The sequence below is a fragment of the Lissotriton helveticus genome, chromosome 8 (assembly GCF_964261635.1).
Source record: "Lissotriton helveticus chromosome 8, aLisHel1.1, whole genome shotgun sequence".
NCBI classification, from domain to species: Eukaryota; Metazoa; Chordata; class Amphibia; order Caudata; family Salamandridae; genus Lissotriton; species Lissotriton helveticus.
Window position 1 is genome coordinate 1,635,849,358 of NC_136069.1, and position 20,020 is coordinate 1,635,869,377.

General features: G+C 42.2%; 1 pseudogene; it reads left to right on the forward strand.

Annotated features, from left to right (window-relative positions):
* Window positions 1-943: 943 nt before the first annotated feature.
* The window catches only part of LOC144774047 (DBIRD complex subunit ZNF326-like), a 101,047-nt pseudogene continuing 81,970 nt past the window's right edge, over window positions 944-20,020 (forward strand).

Sequence of the window (20,020 nt, forward strand, 5' to 3'; positions counted from 1 at the left end):
ATGGAGATAGATGCGAAGAGGGCTTGGACTTGACAGAGCCAGTTTCTTTATGTGTTGAAGACGGAGCTGAACTCTGTTTAGATAAAGTGAAAGAAAACATCAGGCAATCAAACTTAAATATTTCCAGAGATAGCGAAACAATTGAGACTCCCGGCACTCTTGGTGTTGTCTCTACAGAAGTAGAGGCAGAGGCTACTGAGGAGAGTATTAATATCGAATACGAAGAGATTTCTGATGTTGAAGATATGGGAAACACAAATATTAAGGCAAAAACTACCAAGTCGTCTGGATTAAAGAAAAAGAAAATGAAAGCTAAAGATAAACTCAAGAAAGGCATCAGCAACTCAATGGCTAAGGAAGTATCTATCCTGGGTAAAAACACAAACAGGGATGTGAGCACTTTAAGAAAATGGATGCAAGCTAAAGGAGGAATCAAAAATACGGCTTTGAGACTATCAGGTGCAAGCCCGCAAGAAAATATAAACCTAGAGGATAAAACAAATTCATCTTTAAGATCTTTAAGTCCCCCTATTTTGCCATCCGCCGGGACTCACCCCTATAACATTGGGAACACTACTGACATAGACGAAGCCGATACCTCTGCTATGGTGATGCTGCATCAAACAGATATAGCTACAGCTTCATCCACTGCTACAAATGTTACCACCGCCGCTCATACAAGCCGCCTCCTGACGCTGGCTGAGGAACAGACTGGGGACAATGACACGTCCGCTCATACCAGCCCCCCCTGCCGTTGGATGAGGAACAAACTGGAGATAAAGACACTGTTGTGGCTTCCAGGTCATTTGACACCCCTACAGCCATTAGTGTTAACATTACTAATGGCGTTACTACGTCCTTTCTCTTAGATACCAACGAGCCACTGAGAGAGGAAGAAGCTAGGGGTACAGATCATGCAATTATCTCTTCTACTGACTTAATCATGCAGACTTTAATGGCTCAACGAAAAGAGGGGCAACAATACTTCCTCCAGCTACGAGAAGACAATACTAAAATGCAGACTTTTTTGCAGGAAGTATCTAGCAAACTGGGGGGGGTAACCCAGGAAATTGAAGAGCTTAAACAAAGAGTAGTGGAAGTCGAAGAAGGGGCTATTCGAACTGAATCTTTAACCTACTCACACAATGAACGGATAGCCAAACTAGAAGCGAAAGTGGAGGACATGGAAAATCGGGCAGGAAGATGCAACCTTCGCCTTTTTGGAATACCGGAGGGGTCTTAAGGTGCAGATCCCCGGGCTTATGTAGTGACATTATTCCAGAAAGCGTTTTTAGATTTGTCAGACTGGGACTGGGATTCACAACTGCAACAAGTACATAGACTGCCTCTCTTTCAAAAAGAAACAAAGAAAGTAAATGCCCACGGCCTTTATTGATAAATTTTGGGAATTTTCTGTTGATGCAGGCTATGTCCTTAAAAGCAGTGGATAATGTAACCTTTTTTGTTCGCTCAGATCTGAGTAGAGAAACCATGGATAGGCGATGGCAGCTACGTCAGTTAATTGATTCCTTTAAAGGTATAGGATGTACAGTATATTTGCAGGAACCGGCTTGCCTTAAGGTGATTAAAAATGGTCAAGCTCATTTCTTTATGGACATAAAAGAAGCTGAACAGGCACTAGTTAAATGTAGTTCCTAAAGAGGTGATGGAGATAATAGCACCTGCAATACTTTTACTCTCCCCTTTTTTCTCTTTATCTCTTATATTATTTTGGTGGGATAGGTTCGTTGTGTACTTTCTCCGTTCTCCTTAGGAAGATTAAAAATAATTCCTTTTTTGGGGATAGTCGGTGGAAGCCTCTTTGCCTGTCAATTTGTGTTGCTACCATTACAGCGGCAGCAGGGTCTAGAGGGGTGTTCTCCCTGCAGGGACTCAAGGGGGGGTCTATGTGTTCTAGCTGGGAGGGAATTCAAGGGGGAAAAATTGTTGCAAGAAGATAAGATCGCCAGTAGAAACAAAATGATGTACTCTTTTTTTAGTTTTTTTTGTTTTTGTATACAGAGGAGCACTAAACACATAAATCATAGGATATGTCTATACTCCGATGTTTAGTTTGGAATGTGGCTGGTCTCAATAGCAAGCACAAAAAATACAAATTTTACAACAGAGATCTATAATGCATAATTTATCCTCCACACTAAAATCCATCCATTCCTGGGTAGAGAACCAACACAACCAAACCATTCATTCATACCTCATACACCTTCAAATCACAAGACAATCTATCTGAACAAGTTGACACGTTTTGTTGTTTTTTTATCTATTTCCCAGTGTCGGGGTACTACATTCAGTAGGATTTTACGAAACAATTTGGTCAACTCGTTTCGGCGGCATACAACAAGATTCGGAGCCACCTTCTTCAGGACCCGTCAGATATATTGCATCATGTTCACTACACCCAGGGATCTCTGTTTTCTAATCCTCGGCGAGGAATCTATGGCATCAAGAGTCTGGGACGATGATCCAGATCTGTACTCATATGTCCAGGAAGGGCCTATTTCTATTGTTTATTATTTGATGGAGAATCTAAAAATTCAAAGATATGGGAGGATGTTCCAGATAGGTACTTGTTTGTCCAGGGGAGCCTACTTCCTAAAGCCAGCCACTATAGGTCCTTCCAGTGTCGGACACGGGTTGCTACCATATTTTGTTCAAGTGTGGAAAAACCTTCAATATATTTGTTCCCAGCGTGTGAATTTCAATGTTCTCAGTCCTGTAGTATTCCGCGATGTAACATCATCACAGAAAGATCATATTAACTTTCCCAAAGTCATTTTTTGAGTCAATATCCACCGCGTACTGGTCTCTGTGACACCGCTCGCGTCCACACGATGACTTTGGGATTATGCCATACTGATTCTGTGCATGTTCTCAACATATGTTGGCCTTAAGTCATGGCAGCTCACAGTGCAAACTTAAGTACCCCTAACCCTAAGAAGCTAACAAATAGATTGTGCAACCACAGAACATGACAAACCTGACTCCCCAGGGAATCATTGTAACAAATCTATAATATTTTCGCTCAGCCACTCGTGCATATGTGTCTTGCTTTTTCTATAGAACACCTGGGCAAGACTTAAAAAATACCAGGACTCAACATGAACACTCTTCAAAATAGAACACTTTAGAATACCAAAATACAATGTGAACAAAGATCTACGCTCATTTGCCAAGTAAAGGGGAATATTTGTTGCAGCAAGTTCCCATATATCAAATAGCAATAATATACAAAAATTAACGTATAGAAAAGTAGCTGTTTATACACAAGAATAAGACCTTGCAATACTTCACCAGCTGTCTTTTCCAGCACAACTGGAGAATCCGTTGACAGTCTCAGGCAGGAGATCTCAAACGGGCACAAAAGGCCCTGGGCAGTGCATCCGCTTAGCAGGAGAGTTCCTGTCAAAGCAGCAAGAGGTCACTTTCTTAATACCTTTTACTAACACAGATATTTCTGGGGAACAGCGTTTGCAACGCAACTTTTACCACGCAGTACCTTTACCACGCAACTTTTACAACGCAAGCGTTATCCCTGTAGGATAGGGAATAGTTTAATTTACTATCCAACTCCTTCCCTACTATCCACGGGGACTGGAGTTGGAATAGTAAATTAAACTATTCACTATCCAGCACCCCCCAACGCAAGTCGTTGTAACGACTTGCGTTGTAAAACTTGCGTGGTAAAGGCATGCGTTGTAAAAGCATGCGTAGTAACAACATACATCCGATATTTCTAGAAGCTTCCCCTCCCTTCATCTGCGCTGTAGGTGCTGGCTACACTCGCTGCACCTAGGTCACTCAATGGAGCTGGCCACGCTCCAATCGGAGCTGAGGCAGAATTCCTCACATTCTCATCCTTTGAAACATTACTCATCCCAGACTGTATTTTCCAGCAGCTTATCTCTCTTGCTAGGTGAAGTGAGAAACATAAACAACCTGTGTGAGCAAGTAACCTGGGCCAGCCTACGTGCACAGCTGAAAGGCATGGTCAGACAGATACAGGATTAAACTATGCTCACATTTGTAGTTAAAGCAAAATGGGGTAAATGGTCAATACAAGATCTCACAATGTATAACTGCATGTAGCATTAAAATACCCAAAAAGATTACCAAGGCATTTCAATGTTTATTGAACCATTGTGATTCTTGCACGAAAGACGTGCTGCAATTATAAATACATAGAAGCCAATGAGAGTTATTAGCATCAAAAGAACAGTGAAAAGGATAAACAATTCCACCATTGTTCTAAAGCAGTGTATATATGCTGGCATATAGGTACTGTGCAGAGTGTACTCCTACTAAGCACTCCCGGGTGATCTGCCAAATCCCTTACTGGTTGATCTAACTCCCCATACCTGTAGACAATGTGTTTAGGTCCCCATCTTGGTCTCAAGTTGGAAATCCCTCCTCGCAGAGGGAAAACAAGAATCAGCTGGGCTGTGATTCAGTGTACAGCAACCTCGCAATAACAGCAGAGTGCTCCTCTAATTTGAACACAATAATTTCTGTAATGTTTATAATAACAGCATCCATGCTTCCGTGCTGAGACCTCAGCCAGGCCAACATTATTTATCCTTTATTGATAGCTGCATTGCCTCATGGCCGATTAACAAACAATAACAACACAATGTACATTTTAGGCCTTGTATTAAATGTTCAAGGTATAGTTATAGTGTGCCTCGGAAGTCGAAATGTAAGGAATGTGGTTTCAGAGAAACTAATCCTACACTGTCACACAATTAGGTAATGTAGTCTAAAATTGTTCTTGTCTTAATATCCATGCATGGCTGGAGCAGTGTAATCTTTCTGGGTGGTAAAATGGATTGTATATGTTAATTGATTGAAGAAGAACTGTGTTTCTCCACAGTGCAGAACAGCTTAACGCAGATATAAGGGTTTGATATCTCAGAAAGCAGTAGAGCGGCCAGGAGTGTAGCTTAGTTAGTAAGATTCAAGGGGTGTGAATCTCAAATTTACCACATAAACAAAGCAGTGGACTGAGGGGTGAAATGAACAAAGTTAAGGATGGACTGTTTCCATGAGGAACAGGGTCAGCACTGATTTGCATTAGGTGGGCCTCACTCTTGAGTGGCACAGTAGGTGAAAAGGGATGGGTTGGAATGCTGCCCCCCTGATAGACACTGGTTAGACAATTTGCAAGCATTCATCCCATCACTTTTTGGGTGTTTGTTTGCCAGTAGTATGCCTGGAAACCATAGACTGGTGCAGTAAAAAAGTGGTACATTTGCACCCATTCAAGGAGCACTTCTCTGGGACCAGATTTACTACTTTTTGGGTAAACCGGTCAATATATATATATATATATATATATATATATATATATATATATATATATATATATATATATATATATATATATATATATATATATATATATATATATATATATATTCACTGAAAAAACCATAGGTTATAGACCATATATAGTTAGGAATTAGCATTTACAAAACCTTGAAAATTCACTGAAAAAACCATAGGTTATAGACCATATATAGTTAGGAATTAGCATTTAAAAAACCTTATTTTACTCACACAAAACCATTGAAATTCCATATATAGTTAGTTGCACTAACTATATATCGCGCACCCGCAATCCACTGCTGATCATGTCACATATTACATCATTCATGACATGGTCAGTGACATCACTGATGACATCACTGATGACATCTCAAATGACATCACTGATGACAACATCCAGTGACTGTATTTTTCTGTAAAGTTAAAATATGTCTTGAGTGGATGTATAAGTGTCTGGATGAAGGATTTAGTAGGTGCATGACTGACTGTATGAGTGAGTGATTAAATGTGTCTCACTGAATGCATGGGTTAGTGACTAAACTGTCTTAATTTGTGCATCATTATGTCTGTTGTTCTGTAAACTGCTGCATGTGTTGATCATTAGCTATACGAGAGGCTATATGTGTTATTAATTGGTTGCCCAAGTATTTCTATGGGAGATTGAGTTTGTGTGGGGGTGGCTGGAAGGTGTGTGACTCTATGCATAGATGTGTGAGCAGTTTATTCACTAGGTGTATGAGTTCAAGAGTGCATGTGGAAACAGCTACATGGGCAGTTGACTGTGTGCATGAGTGTATTGATGAGTGAATGGATATCTCAATGCTACATGTCATAGTAAGTACATATGTAAAACACAGTACATGTGAGAGTTGGCATATATAAATAACTGTGCATGAGAGCCACTGAATGAGTGAGTGGTTGTATCGATCATTGTGAACTTGTATCAGGGATTGTATAAGAGAGTAAATATGTGTTAGTATATGTTTCAATAAGTAAGGTGTGTTTAACTGTATAGTTGAAGAAATGGAGGTGAGATTGTTTCTTTGCATGACTGACTGGGTGTGTGAGTAACTCCATGGATGAGTGGCAGTGTGTGAGTGTCTGTATACACTGAGTGTATCTAAGGTTATATTAGAGTCTGAAGAGGTTTATCGTATTAGCACAAGAATGATGTCAAATGAGATGTCATCAGTGATGTCATCAGTGATGTCATTTGAGATGTCATCAGTGATGTCATCAGTGATGTCACTGACCATGTCATGAATGATGTAATATGTGACATGATCAGCAGTGGATTGCGGGTGCGCGATATATAGTTAGTGCAACTAACTATATATGGAATTTCAATGGTTTTGTGTGAGTAAAATAAGGTTTTTTAAATGCTAATTCCTAACTATATATGGTCTATAACCTATGGTTTTTTCAGTGAATTTTCAAGGTTTTGTAAATGCTAATTCCTAACTATATATGGTCTATAACCTATGGTTTTTTCAGTGAATTTTCAAGGTTTTGTAAATGCTAATTCCTAACTATATATGGTCCATAACCTATGGTTTTTTCTGTGAATTTCATTGGTTTTTTAACAGCTAATATCTGTAGCTGTAAAATGTATTCTTCTTTAAATCCAAAAATATATTTTATATGTTTATGAATAATTTTTTTTTAAAATATTTTTTTTTCTTCGTTCCCGCTTCGCAAATCGGGAAGCTTCCCGTTAGCTGACCTTGATGCCGCGAAATAGACCGCGAGCCGGTAAACGTTTCTTTACCGCAAGTGCCGCGTTACAAAACAACATCGTGACGCCTCCCGTCCGCATGACGTTTCATTTTGTCGCGTGATACGTCATATGACGTACTACGTTAGCGAACTGGTACGCGAAGCGAGTCGCAAAGCGCAGGTTTCTGGAAGCAAACCGGGAGGCCCTGCAAAGCGCTTAACGTAAACACAGCAAGTCATGTGACTTGGTAATAACACTTTTCATTGGTTCATTTCACTTTTGGTTTCCTAATGATGTAAGACTAGGTCATATAATCTAAAATGAACACTTTTGATTGGTTGAGAACTCTTGTTTTTCCCAAATGATGAAAATCCCTCCTTCTTTCCTCACTCTGACTTTCATCATTGTGAGAGAAAGACCCTTTGTGATCACTGAGCAATGGCTTCTTTAGTAGCTTCAGCTGGTGCTTCCCCACCACCTCCACCACATCCAAGGAAGAGTGGACCACCTGCTCAAGTTATAATTCAACAAGAAGAAGAAGAAGAGGAACAGGAGGACGAGCACGAAGAGAGGCAGTTTTTGCCTGAGCAGCCCAGGACGTCTCACCGGAAAGAAAACTTCATTTGGCAATTTTTTAAAATTCCCAAAGGTCAGAAAAAAGTAAATGCAAGATACGTAACTTGCCTTATATGTCAAGATAGACTGTCCAGAGGGACCGACAAAAAATACAGTTTCGGAAACTACACAATGCATCGCCATATGACTAGGTGGCATCCTAACAACTACAGTGCTGCACAGTTTCGGAACGACCTAGATAATCTCCCTATTATGGCCAGAAGATCTGTTGTACCGGAAGTAACGGGACCAGAGGGCAGGGAGATGGTGCCAAATATACAAATGAGATTTGGTGATGTAAAACACATCTGCGCATTTTGCGATGGATTCATTTCCTACGGAGAAAAAAGCATCACTCTGATCAACAGAGCTATTGACTATCATATGCAAGTTTGTCCGAAACGCCCAAAATAATAAATACTTCTTTTTTTTGTTTTGTTGCTCCTGTTGAGCCCTTTACAATGAATCGTTTTCATTGCCCCCTCCAAGAAAAACCCCAAAAAATATAAAACTGTTCCGAAAAATTCAAAAACAGTAAAAAAATGTTCAGAAAAATAAAAAAAAAAGTTCTTTTCAGAACTACCTCCCCGTTATTAAAAAATTGGTACAATATTTGGAACTGTGCCAACCTCTATTTCTCTTAGTTCGCTTCCCAGTTCGCTCGCCGGTACGCGAACCGGAAGCGAACCAAAAACAGTAAGTATAAGGGAAGGAAACAGACACTTATGTTAAAAGAAAGACAGCTATAAGGGAGTAAACTAGAGATACCATTACCCGTAATCCACTGCTGATGATGTCACATATTACATCATTCATGACATGCTCAGTGACATCATCAGCAGAGGATTGCGGGTTTTTTGGCAACATGCCTTATCCACGGTTTAATAACGCTGCCTTTTGCTTTATATAAGTTTTCAAATTGTATGAAATATATACCAATAGGTCGTTATGAACCTTTAGGTAGTGCTTTTCTTCATGAGGTCTGGTCGCTTCCATACACATACAGATGTTTCAAAGATGATCAAGAAGTTTATCTGAATGGAGAGGAATGCACTGAGACGCCAGATCATTCACTAATGTGTAGGCACATACAGTTACACGGTTCATGCAACAAACACCGACCAAATATGGCTTGCGTGTTGCAAGGCACGCCAGTTCCTGCTATCATCCCCACGTTCAAGTTGTTGGAAAATGGTAGTTATTTGATGCTCAATAATGAAGATTGTTCTGAGTTAATTAAAAGTATTCCTTTTATCGTAACAGTAAGTGAACGGGTTATTTGCTGCAGAAATGTTCTATTTCCTCCCACACATGAACATAGGGAGTTTTCAATCTGGCCACAAATACCAACCTTGGGACACGTTTCAACGGCATGGCAAGAATAAGAGCTCTTTTGTCTCAGAGAGAGGTGGCCTTGAGTTCGGCCCGTGAAACTTTCGTACTTCACATAGCGAACACCCGTACAGAGGTGCACACCCTTTTCAATTAAGATTTGCCTTTCAATTTCAGCAACATGTTTCCGACTATCTTTAACGCATCCTCCACAAAGTCCCTGGCACACTTTTTTAAAGTTGTCACCAGTGGTCTCGTGACTTCATTTGAGAAAATCTTTGGAGTCATCCCTGCTTCCTTTCATTCTATTTTCTGCACTCTGGTTCGTGGATTGGCATTTTTACTTGCATTACCAGCGGACGCTCTTGTGCTTTTTTACATTTTTAAATATGGATGTCCCTCCTATGCAACCTCCCACCCTGCAGCTGCTGACACTGTTCCGCAATCGCATGCTAGAATATTATGGCACAATGCCGTTGGCGATATTAAGCACGGCATATGGATTATCTTTTCGATTCTCCTACTTCACCTGTGTCCAGCCTGTATTTCACTGCCTGACCTGTGATTTCGATTGGGCCATTGATTTGTGTCTCTGCGGACCGGTTTCTCCTGACGTCGACTTTAATCAGCTGATGACTCCTATCATTACTCACGAGTTGGTTTGTCCTGGCGAAAGGATTATGGCTGTGGCATTGATGCATGGACTACTTGGTCCCTGGAATTTACTGGCGGCAGCACAGTCTTTCTTGGAACAGAGCTTTCTTGAAAACCCACCGAGCTGTCCTCTGATGGTGATAGAGGATCCGGTGCTGGGAGAGCACGTATGTTCTTTTCCGCTTTTAAATTGGATGGCTGAACTGTTTTCGGATGAAGACGGTGACTTCCTATTGGAGGCTGTTGCAGCTTATTTTGCATACACAGTTATGTCATAGACCTTTTTCATGTTTGATATGCTGAGTACTAGCATTTCATTGACAATTCATTGACTTATTTGTCAAGCTTTTATTATTTACCTTGCCTATTGGCTTAAGACTCGATAAAGTACTTGGCTGTTTTATTTTTCTTTAGCATTAAATTTTCCTAGTTTTTAATGCTTTACCTTGCGGACCGTCCACATATAAACTTGCAATCTGCTCTCATGAGATGGCACTTCTATTATCTTATTCAGTTCGTTTCCGGATCATGAGGAGGTGTCATCTAGGTCCTGGATATCTTTACACCGTGTTAAGTTAGCATGGGCTCATTACCGGTTTAAACGCCATTTTTCCTTTTTTGCAACTTCTGCACACGACACTTAGTTGTTGCTTTAGCTTTCCACCTAGTAGTTCATCGTGGTTTACATGAGAATAATATGTTATTGGTCTACTATCTGCTTTACTTGTTAAACTATATCTGTACAGCGAGTGCTAAAGTTTCAAGAACAACACGATACAGAATTGTTATGAGGTCTGATCTCCACGACTTCATACTCATAACATAAGTGCAACTTCTGCCAATTCTGGGCATGAGGCGGGTTTTATATTGCTTTGCCGAACACACATACACAACAGTTGATGCGGTTCACATGAAGAGAGAGCTGGTGTATGCTGATGTGATTCCTTCAAATCTAAGACACTAAAGTATGGGCACGCCCTAAACCAACACAAAGAGACCTTCTTAGCAAATAATATAATATGTGTATTAGGGAGGGTGAGATATAAGCAGCCGCGGGCCGTGGAGGGAGTTACGATGGGGCAGGGAGGCGGGGAGGGGGAGAAGCAGGGTGGAGCCCTCTCTACCTTGCCCCTCCCCCTCCCCGCCTCCCTGCCCCACCGTAACTCCCTCCACGGCCCGCGGCTGCTTATAAGTGTTGCTAACTCTTATTCATTTACAGCATGTTAACATACTGTCACCATTCGCTTTTTATGTACTAGTAACTATGCTGGTAATTTTGCTACTGATAATATGTGTACTTGTATTCTCCACCCTGCTTCTCCCCCTCCCCGCCTCCCTGCCTCACCGTAACTCCCTCCACGGCCCGCGGCTGCTTATAAGTGTTGCTAACTCTTATTCATTTACAGCATGTTAACATACTATCACCATTCACTTTTTATGTACTAGTAACTATGCTGGTAATTTTGCTACTGATAATATGTGTACTTTTATTATCTAAGGTACTACGCCTGAGAAGACGGCATTAGTAAATAAACATTTCAAATACACATCTGTTCTTCTTAACTCCATGTTCTGGTTTCTAAGAAATCTATAACGACCGACTGTTCATGAGTTCCACGTATCCTGAGGTACTATAAGTTCATATTCTGGATTGTCTAAACATTGAGAGTTTGTTATATCCAATGTGACACTGTACCTAGCTTGCTAAGGAGTTTTTGATTACTAACGTGAGTTTTGGGACACCCTAATTCGCCGAGGTTCCAATCCTCTGTCCACAGTTCTGTGTGAGAACAGAAACCCTGCGACAGGGGCACCCCCGACCCTTGCTGGAGCTTCATCACACTTGCGATACAACTCCAACAATGCATTCGCCGAGGTTCCAATCCTCTGTCCACAGTTCTGTGTGAGAACAGAAACCCTGCGACAGGGGCACCCCCGACCCTTGCTGGAGCTTCATCACACTTGCGATACAACTCCAGCAATGCGCCACCTTTACGGCACAGATACATCACGCATCTGTGCTGTTTTTGCCCCATGATGCGCCGCATTGTAAATGCAGCACACCATAGGTGACGGAACAGCGGCACAGAATGACTAACACATCCCTGGTGATGCGCCAGTCATCACAAATGTATCCCTATGCTTCTTATCTTGTTAGAGATGAACCGCCATATGTATCATCAAAGTTTTTTGCATTTCCTAAATAGCGAACTTTAAGGAATAAATAGCGATTCTTTACCATTCCTAGTTTGCGATGAGCTATTTGCTAATTAGCCGAATGTAGCCCAATGAAGCCCAATGTAGCCCAATGTAGCCCAAAGATGGCCGCCAGACACACAAAAAAACAAATGTAGCCCAAATATCAGCCAGATGTAGCCCAACTATAGCCCAGTGACAGAATGACCAATCAGCTTCGCAAACCTCCGTTACGCGAAGCGGAGCGCTGTTACAGATATATATCTTTTTTTGAACGTTAATTTCTCAAAATCCACTGGAGCACATATATTGAGACCTAGCAAAGGCACATCGGGCTACCAGTCCCTAATATTTTGCCAAGTTTCGTGCAAATCCATTCAGCCGTTCGATTATTATTATTATTATTTTTTTTTGCCCCGCGGGGCCCTTTTAAAACCTCCACATCAAACCTAGGGGGTCAGCGAGGATCTACTATGCCCCCTTATAGTTATTTCCTCCTTTGTTTTGACCTCCTCTTGTCTCTCGATCCTACCGAGAGACAAGATGGCGGCCGCTACGGACTGTTTGGAATGTTGACAGACGCCGGAGAACCAATCAGCTTCGCTTCACAAAGCTCCGTTGCGCGAAAAGTCCGCCAACCAGAGCGCTGCCCGGTCCGCTGTTACAGATATATATCTTTTTTTAAACGTTAATTTCTCAAAATACACTGGAGCACATATATTGAGACCTACAAAAGGCACATCGGGCTACCAGTCCCTACAATTTTGCCAAGTTTCGTGCAAATCCATTCAGCCGTTCGGGCTAAAAGTGAGGCCAACCGCCCTATGGAAATTAACATGGGAAAAACGCGTTTTGGGACCCCCCTTTTTTCTCGGCCCCCCCTTGACGAACCCCCCCAAAATTTTCAGGGGCTGCTCAGAAACAAAATGTGCCATTTTCCTGAAAATTTCAGCCAATTCCGTCCACAAACGCCAAAGTTATTAGACATAGAATTTTCAAAAAACCCATAGAGAAAAAATCCTAACTATATATACCTACTGGCGACCGCCAGTAGGTAATATATATATATATATATATATATATATATACATACACCATAATACAATAACACATACATTGCTGACCTGACTCAGGATCCCCAGACCCAACTACCAAAACAAGAATCCATTTGAGGAGTGTCACACCTCAAACACCTACGCTGAAACGACATCCATGCCATCCAACCTGGGCCAGGTAGTGCTCTCTGGGAACTCATGACTATGGTCACATAGAGCACATCGGCCTGTATTCTTGTATGGGATCACTTACTTTAAATGTATTATCACTGCATGCACTCTTTTCCATCTCTGCTAAAATAAGCCTTGATGGCAGAGTTGCTAAATTGCTGCATGTGGGAAGGAAATGCAGTTTTGAATGGGAAGATGAGGAGTCACAAACACAAACAAGTAAAATACCATTATAAGAAACAGGAATAGGAAAATCAACCATAAAGTCCACATTTTTAATTCTTAATTGTGTCAACAGATATCTTTGATGATGATTTGGAATCAGGAAAAGATAGGATTTAATACAAGGGCTAATGCTGATTGGCATATAATTTCTCATAGTAAGTTTCTGAACTGGGTTTGCATTCTCTGAGTTTGGCACATGTTAGACCTGGCATCCTTGGCACGGTTTTCCCTAACTTTTTTGCCTTCATCCGTCTAGTGTTGCTGATTTAAATTATAATGGCCTTAGGGCTCTAAACACACTTGTATAGCGCTAATCACTGACAGGTCTCTAAGCGCTTTAGGAGGCGAAGCCAGGAGTCTTGGACAGATCGAGAAGTCCTACAGCGATGAGCGTTTTGAGTTGTTTCCTGAATGAGAGGAGCACTGGTTCTTTGCGTAGATGGTCTGGTTGCTGATTCCAAAGTTGTGGGAGTACTACGCAGAAGGTTCTCCCCCCTTTCGATGCCATGGTGCATCTAGGGGTGGCCAGGTTACAGGCCTCCGCTGACCGCAGTGTGCGCCCTAGTACGTAGATCTTCAGGCGTTCCTTTATGTAGGCCGGAGCTTTGCAATAAATCACATTATGGGCAATGCATAGGCCTTTACACTTCACTCTTTGCCTGATAGGAAGCCAGTGAAGTTTGTGGAGCAGAGGGGAGGCATGGGCTTGTCTGGGCAGCCTAAAGATCAACCTGGCTGCATCAGTAAGCACTACTTGGAGTTTGTTAATGAGTTTTTGAGGAAGGCCAAGATATAGCGCATTTCCATAGTCCAGTCTAGAGATAATTGTGGCTTGCACAATCATTTGTAGGGAAGTAGTGGAGAGAAAGGGGGGCATGTTTCCGTAGCTGTCTTAGAAACCCTGTTCAGGTGCCTACCACCGTGGTGATTTGGTTGGTCATTTATTTGGTCATTTAATTGGTCATTTTTTTGGTCATTTGGTCCTTTGGTTGGTCATGGAGAAAGTGCTTGTGCTCTCTTTTTAAAACATGGTAAGACTGTCTTACACCCAATTGTCCTATTTAATTTACTTCTAAGTCCCTATTAATGTGACAATACAAGTGCCCAGGCCTTGTAAATTAAATGCTACTCTTGGTCCCGTAGCACTGATTGTGCCAACCACTTAAGTAGCAATTGAACATGTTTCAGGCCTGCCAGTGCAGCCTTTGTGTGCAGTTTTAAACTGCCAGTTCACGCTGACAAAATAAACCTTTTGCTAAGCCTAGACCTTCCTTCTAAAGGCACGTAAGTGACTCCTAGTGTAAGCACTGCACAGCCCGGAAGGCAAGTTGCAGTGTATTTAAAAGTAGGCCGTGCACTTTTAAGTTTTACATGTCCTGGTAGTGAAAACCTGTTAAACTCGTTTTTCACTACTGCAAAGCCTACCTCTACCATAGGATACCATTGGAGGTCCATTTAATAAGCTCTAACTAGCAATTGGAAACAGGTAGAAAAGTTGAGGTTGGTGAAATATAATTATAAATAAATACTCTCTTTAATGGTAAAGTCGGATTTTTAGTCACAGTTCTGAAAATGTCACTTTTACAAACTTGGCTTTTTCTTGTCCTAACCATTTGGTTCCTGAATCACATGACTAGGTGTAGTTGGCGTTGGTCTTTCTGTATTGCCCCCAGACAGAGACACAAAGGAAAGATAGGTGGTGGCAGGATGGGCCCATCTGAGTTAACGAGGGGGAGAAGTTGTCACTTATGACCCTTGAACATTGCAAAAGGCTCTGCTTGAGCACTCTCACAAAGAATTTGGCACTAGTCTATTTTGGCCCCAGACATGCTAGGGCCAGGCCAGAGAGTAAGTGGTTGTCTGTCTGATGCCATCTGGAAGGGCAAAACCTCTAGAAGCTTCCTCCACCTCAAAGTGGGCACCAGGTATAAATATTGGACATCAGACCCCAACACTTCAGTACACTTCTGGACCCATGGACTTTGCTATGGAGAAAGACTGCTGTGCTGCTGAAAGGATTGCCTCTCTGCTGGACTGCTGCTCTGAATGACTGTTGACCTGCTTTGCTGACCTGCTGCCTGCTGCCCTCTTACCTGGGTGAAAAGGACTGGAGCTGCATCTGTTAAACCCCGGCCTGTAGACTGACTCCAAGGGTTAGTTGGCTGGCCTCCTGACTTGAGTCTCAGGGACATAAGCCTTCAACAACCTCAATCCATCTGTTAGTTGTACCCTGCCAATTGGTGTCACCCAAGTCCTGGACCCTTGGAACTGAACCTCAATGCGCTCTACCAGCAGAACCAACACATCACCTCTGCTGCGTGGCCTTTCGACGCAAGGACTTCGTATTGCAGCCTGCAGCACCATCGGAACTGGCTCTATGCGAAGCTTCCCTGACACAGGCCCTCGTATTGCAGGCCTCTCGTTGATAGGATCCTTGATGACGATGCATGAACTTGCATCGTGGCCTCGCAGCTCCTTAAAACCGATGCATCACTTTTGCTGCGGGGTGCATCCTCGGCCCCGGACTTTTTGTCATTTTGGTCGTATATTATTTATTACAATTAAGTCTAAATTGGTTCGAGATTCTGTTGTCTTTCCACTTTATTACTGTTTGAAGCGCTGCATGAATACTTTACAGTTTGCCTCTATGTTAAGCCTGCCAAGCTACCAGAGGATTGAGCACAGGTTAATTTGGGGTTTGCTTGTGTCTCACCCTGATCAAGATTGTGGTTCCTACGTGAGGAAGGTTTCACCCCCTCAACCAGTAGCCCTATTTCTTACAGCACATATCTAAAAAATGTGCCATTAAGATGTTCTTACAAGAGGCAACCAAGTCATCTGAACTATCTAATAATTGTGCAATGTTCAGGCTACGGCTGAAATTCTCAATATACGCTAGCCATAAAATCTTCACAGCCTTATCCAGACTAAGGCAGTCTTTCAGTAACAGCTGTGTAAAAGAAGTTTGGCTTTTAGTTCAGAAAGACAGCCAAATAAGAGCAGGATAATGCCTGATATTATCATTAATGTAGTCCAACCCTAATTTTGAGTGCCAAAGAAATATGGACATGCTCCGAGGGACTGCAAGCAATATTCTTAGAAATCTGTTCTCCACTTTCTGAATATCATTGTAATCCTGAGTTCCCCATAGTCCTGAACCCTATATTGCAAAATAACACTGACTCGTAGGCCGTAAGCAATTCTCTAATTTACTGCCCAACTTTGACGGAAAGTTAAATAGTGCATCTATAATTCTCTCCCAAAAGCATCCGCCCCATTCAGCCCTACAAGGACCACCTGCACAAATCATGAACTAGGATCCCCAAATAAGAAAACATGAAACAGGCCTAATCTTAGTTTGGTTTACAACATAAGACCTATGCTTATGTTTTTTGGTGTTGAACATGATAACATTTGTGACTGTTTTATAGCAAGATCAAGGTTCGACATGAAGATTGAAAAATTGTCCAAACGTCTCTGCAGCCCGAGCAGAATCCAAACAATAAGCATCATGTCATCTGCATAAAGGAGCGATGTGGTAGAGGATGGGTAGCAACACATGGTACATTGATTGCAGAGTTGAGTAAAATAAATTCTAAGCTATTAATTTACAGAATTAACAAAAGTTAACTGTTAGAAATGGGGACTCTAGTTGGCAGTAGTATGCACCCTGTCCAAGTAGAAACCCTCACTCTAGTCAGGGTAAATAACACCTTCATACTAACCGGAGCTCACCCCCTTGGTAGCTTTGCAAGAGCAGTCAAGCTTATCCCCCGAGGCAATGTGTAAAGTATTTGTAGACACACACAGTAACACAGTGAAAACACCACAAAGGTACTCCACACCAGTTTAAAACAATAGTCAATATTTATCTCTTTGAAACAAGATCAAATCGACAAAGAGCCAACATACATAAGTCCAGATATGAATTTTCAAATATTAAATCAAGTATAGCTATTACAAAACAATAGCTCCAAAGAGTTGTGCTTGATGTCCACAAATCCACCAATTTAGTCTGACCTTGACGGAGCGAGGGCCGGTGTTGAGAGTCAGGCAGACCCTGGTAAAGTATCTTTTAGGCGTCATGAAAGCAAATACGATGCAAGATGCAGGGGAGGTGAGGCGTAGGTGAGGCAGATGCGGCGGTGGTTCCTTACTGCTAGGCAGGTTGTTGACACTCGAGGACAGTGCATTGCACACAGGAGGTGAGGCATCACTGAAGCAAGGGAGTACTTGGTACCAGATGGCGTTGCAGAGTCGGGGAGTCGCTGACACCTGGTGATGTTGCAGGACACAGGGGAGGTGATGCAACAATTTCAGAGCTGACCCTGGGTTTTCTACTGCTGGGTGGTGTCGATGATGCAGTGCAAGTCAAGCTGCGATGCCTCAATTCTGCTATGTCGAACTATTGGGCCGCAACTGTGGTGCCTGAGACAGAGTGGTGCATCACGAGCATCAGTGGTGCAGTGCTCAAGACTCCATCAGTGGCAGTATTCAGAGGCGCTGCAGCATAGTCATAGACTGCATTGTAAGTCGCGGTCATTGCATCAAAAGGGAACCACGGCTTTGGTGCACACAGCGGCACGGTGTCATAGTTTCAGATAGGTACCAGTTTCAAAGTCACTCAATGGCAGGTTTTTCTTATAGCACTATAACTCACTTCGAAGGGCCTAGAAATTTGATTAGGCACCACTTGGCAAGTAGTACTATCAGCAGAAGAACCCAGGTGCTAGCAGGTGAAGCCTTTGATGGTCCTGAGATTTCCAACATGTGGCAAGCTCAACTCAAGACCTGGGAGAACCTTAGATAGCAGGATGCAGAAAGCAGAAAGCAATGCCCAGTCCTTTCACTCCCAGGACAGAAGCAGCAATCAGCAGGCTAGCACATCAAAGCAAACAGAAAAGTGGTAGCCCCTCCTGACACTAACATGATCTTCTTCCTAGCAGAATGCATTCAATCCAAACAAGGATTTAGTATATGGTGTCAGAGGTCCAGTACTTATAACCATCTTAGCCTTTGAAGTAGGGAGACTTCAAAGAAAGGTCTTTTTAGTGCACAGGACCCAGCCCTTCATGGCCCTGACTCCAGAAACACTACATGGGGGTGGATACATATTTGTGTGAGGACAGGCACAGTCGTATTTAGATGAAAGTGTCAGCTCCTACCACCACTCTAGCTCAGGAAGACTCATCAGCCTGGGGTTGGGCCATCAGGATATGCAGGGCACACCTCAGCTCCTTTTGTGTGTGACCATCTAGAGTGAATTCACAAAAGCCCTACTGTAATACTATCCAGAAGTGTATTCCAGGGACAGGCAGAGGCACAGAATGGTTAAGTAAGAAAATGCCAACTTTCTAAACGTGCCATTTTTAGACCGGCAATTTGAAAAACAACTTCACTAAAAGATGTGTCCAGAAACACTAAACTCCAATTTTCTATCTGCTCTCAATTGGAAGATACACTTGTAAGATGCTACAAGACAGTTCCAATGCTAACCTATTGAAGAGATAAGCCTTGCTGTAGTGAAAAACAAATTTCGCGATTTTTCACTACCAGGGCATGTAAAACTCACAAGTAAATGTCCTACCTTTTCAATACTCTGCCCCTGGGGCTATATAAGTCCTACCTTTGGGGTGTCTTACATGTAATAAAAGGGAAGATTTGGGCCTGGCAAGTAGGCACACTTGCCAGGTCTAAATGGCAGTTTGAAACTGCACAAACAGGCTCTGCAGTGGCAGGTCTGAGACAGGTTTGAAAGGCTACTCATGTGGGTGGCACAATCAGTGCTCTGCACGACCACTAGTAGCATTTGATTTACAGGCCCTGGACACACATGGTGCACTGTACTAGGGACATAATTACATTAGTGTGGGAGAATAAGAGAAATTCGGTGCACGAAACAGAGTATACTGTAGGTATAGTTGAGAAATCAGAGCGGTGCTCTCAAGAGGAGGGATGGCAACCCTGCATCTCGATTTTAACAATAAATAGAAAAGATCTCTGTTTTATATATTAGGGACTTACTAGTAAAATTGCCAATCATGGAGAATCCAATCACCATTTTAGGGAGAGAAAATATACACTGCACCTAAGCACTGGTTACCAGTGGTAAAGTGCTCAGAGTCCTAAAGCCAATAAAAAGAAGGTCAGAAAAACAGGAGGAAGAAGGCAAAAGGTTTCGGGATAACCCTGTAAAAAGGGCAGGTCCAACAGTAGCCAAGACACGACCTTGTTGTACTACTGGCTGTCACCTTATAGTGCAGTTGTCTAAGAAAATTCATATTGTTGGCCTCCACCCCAAGGGCTATCAAAATATCCCATAACTTGTTACAGTTGAAATGGTCAAAGGCCGAACTGAGGTCCATAAATGCTGTGTAAACAGCCTTCCCTTTCACAACTGTATATTTATAATTTAAAAGATAAAAATTGAGACACTGCCAAGATTGTAACCATAGTGTAGATCAAATAAGATCTGATCATCCCTAACCCATGACTCCAAGCGATTTAATAAAATCCTGCTAATTATCTTGGCTGTGGTGTTTATTAACGATTGTGGGCAATAATACTTTTACTCACCTTTATTGCCCTTTTTAAAGACTGGAAGATAGCGTAGGACCAAGAATTAAGTGGATCAGCTGGCAAAAGTTCTCAAAAGTCTAGTACGGTGACGTGCCCACAAATCAATATTTGCCCTGAATAGATATACAGGGAC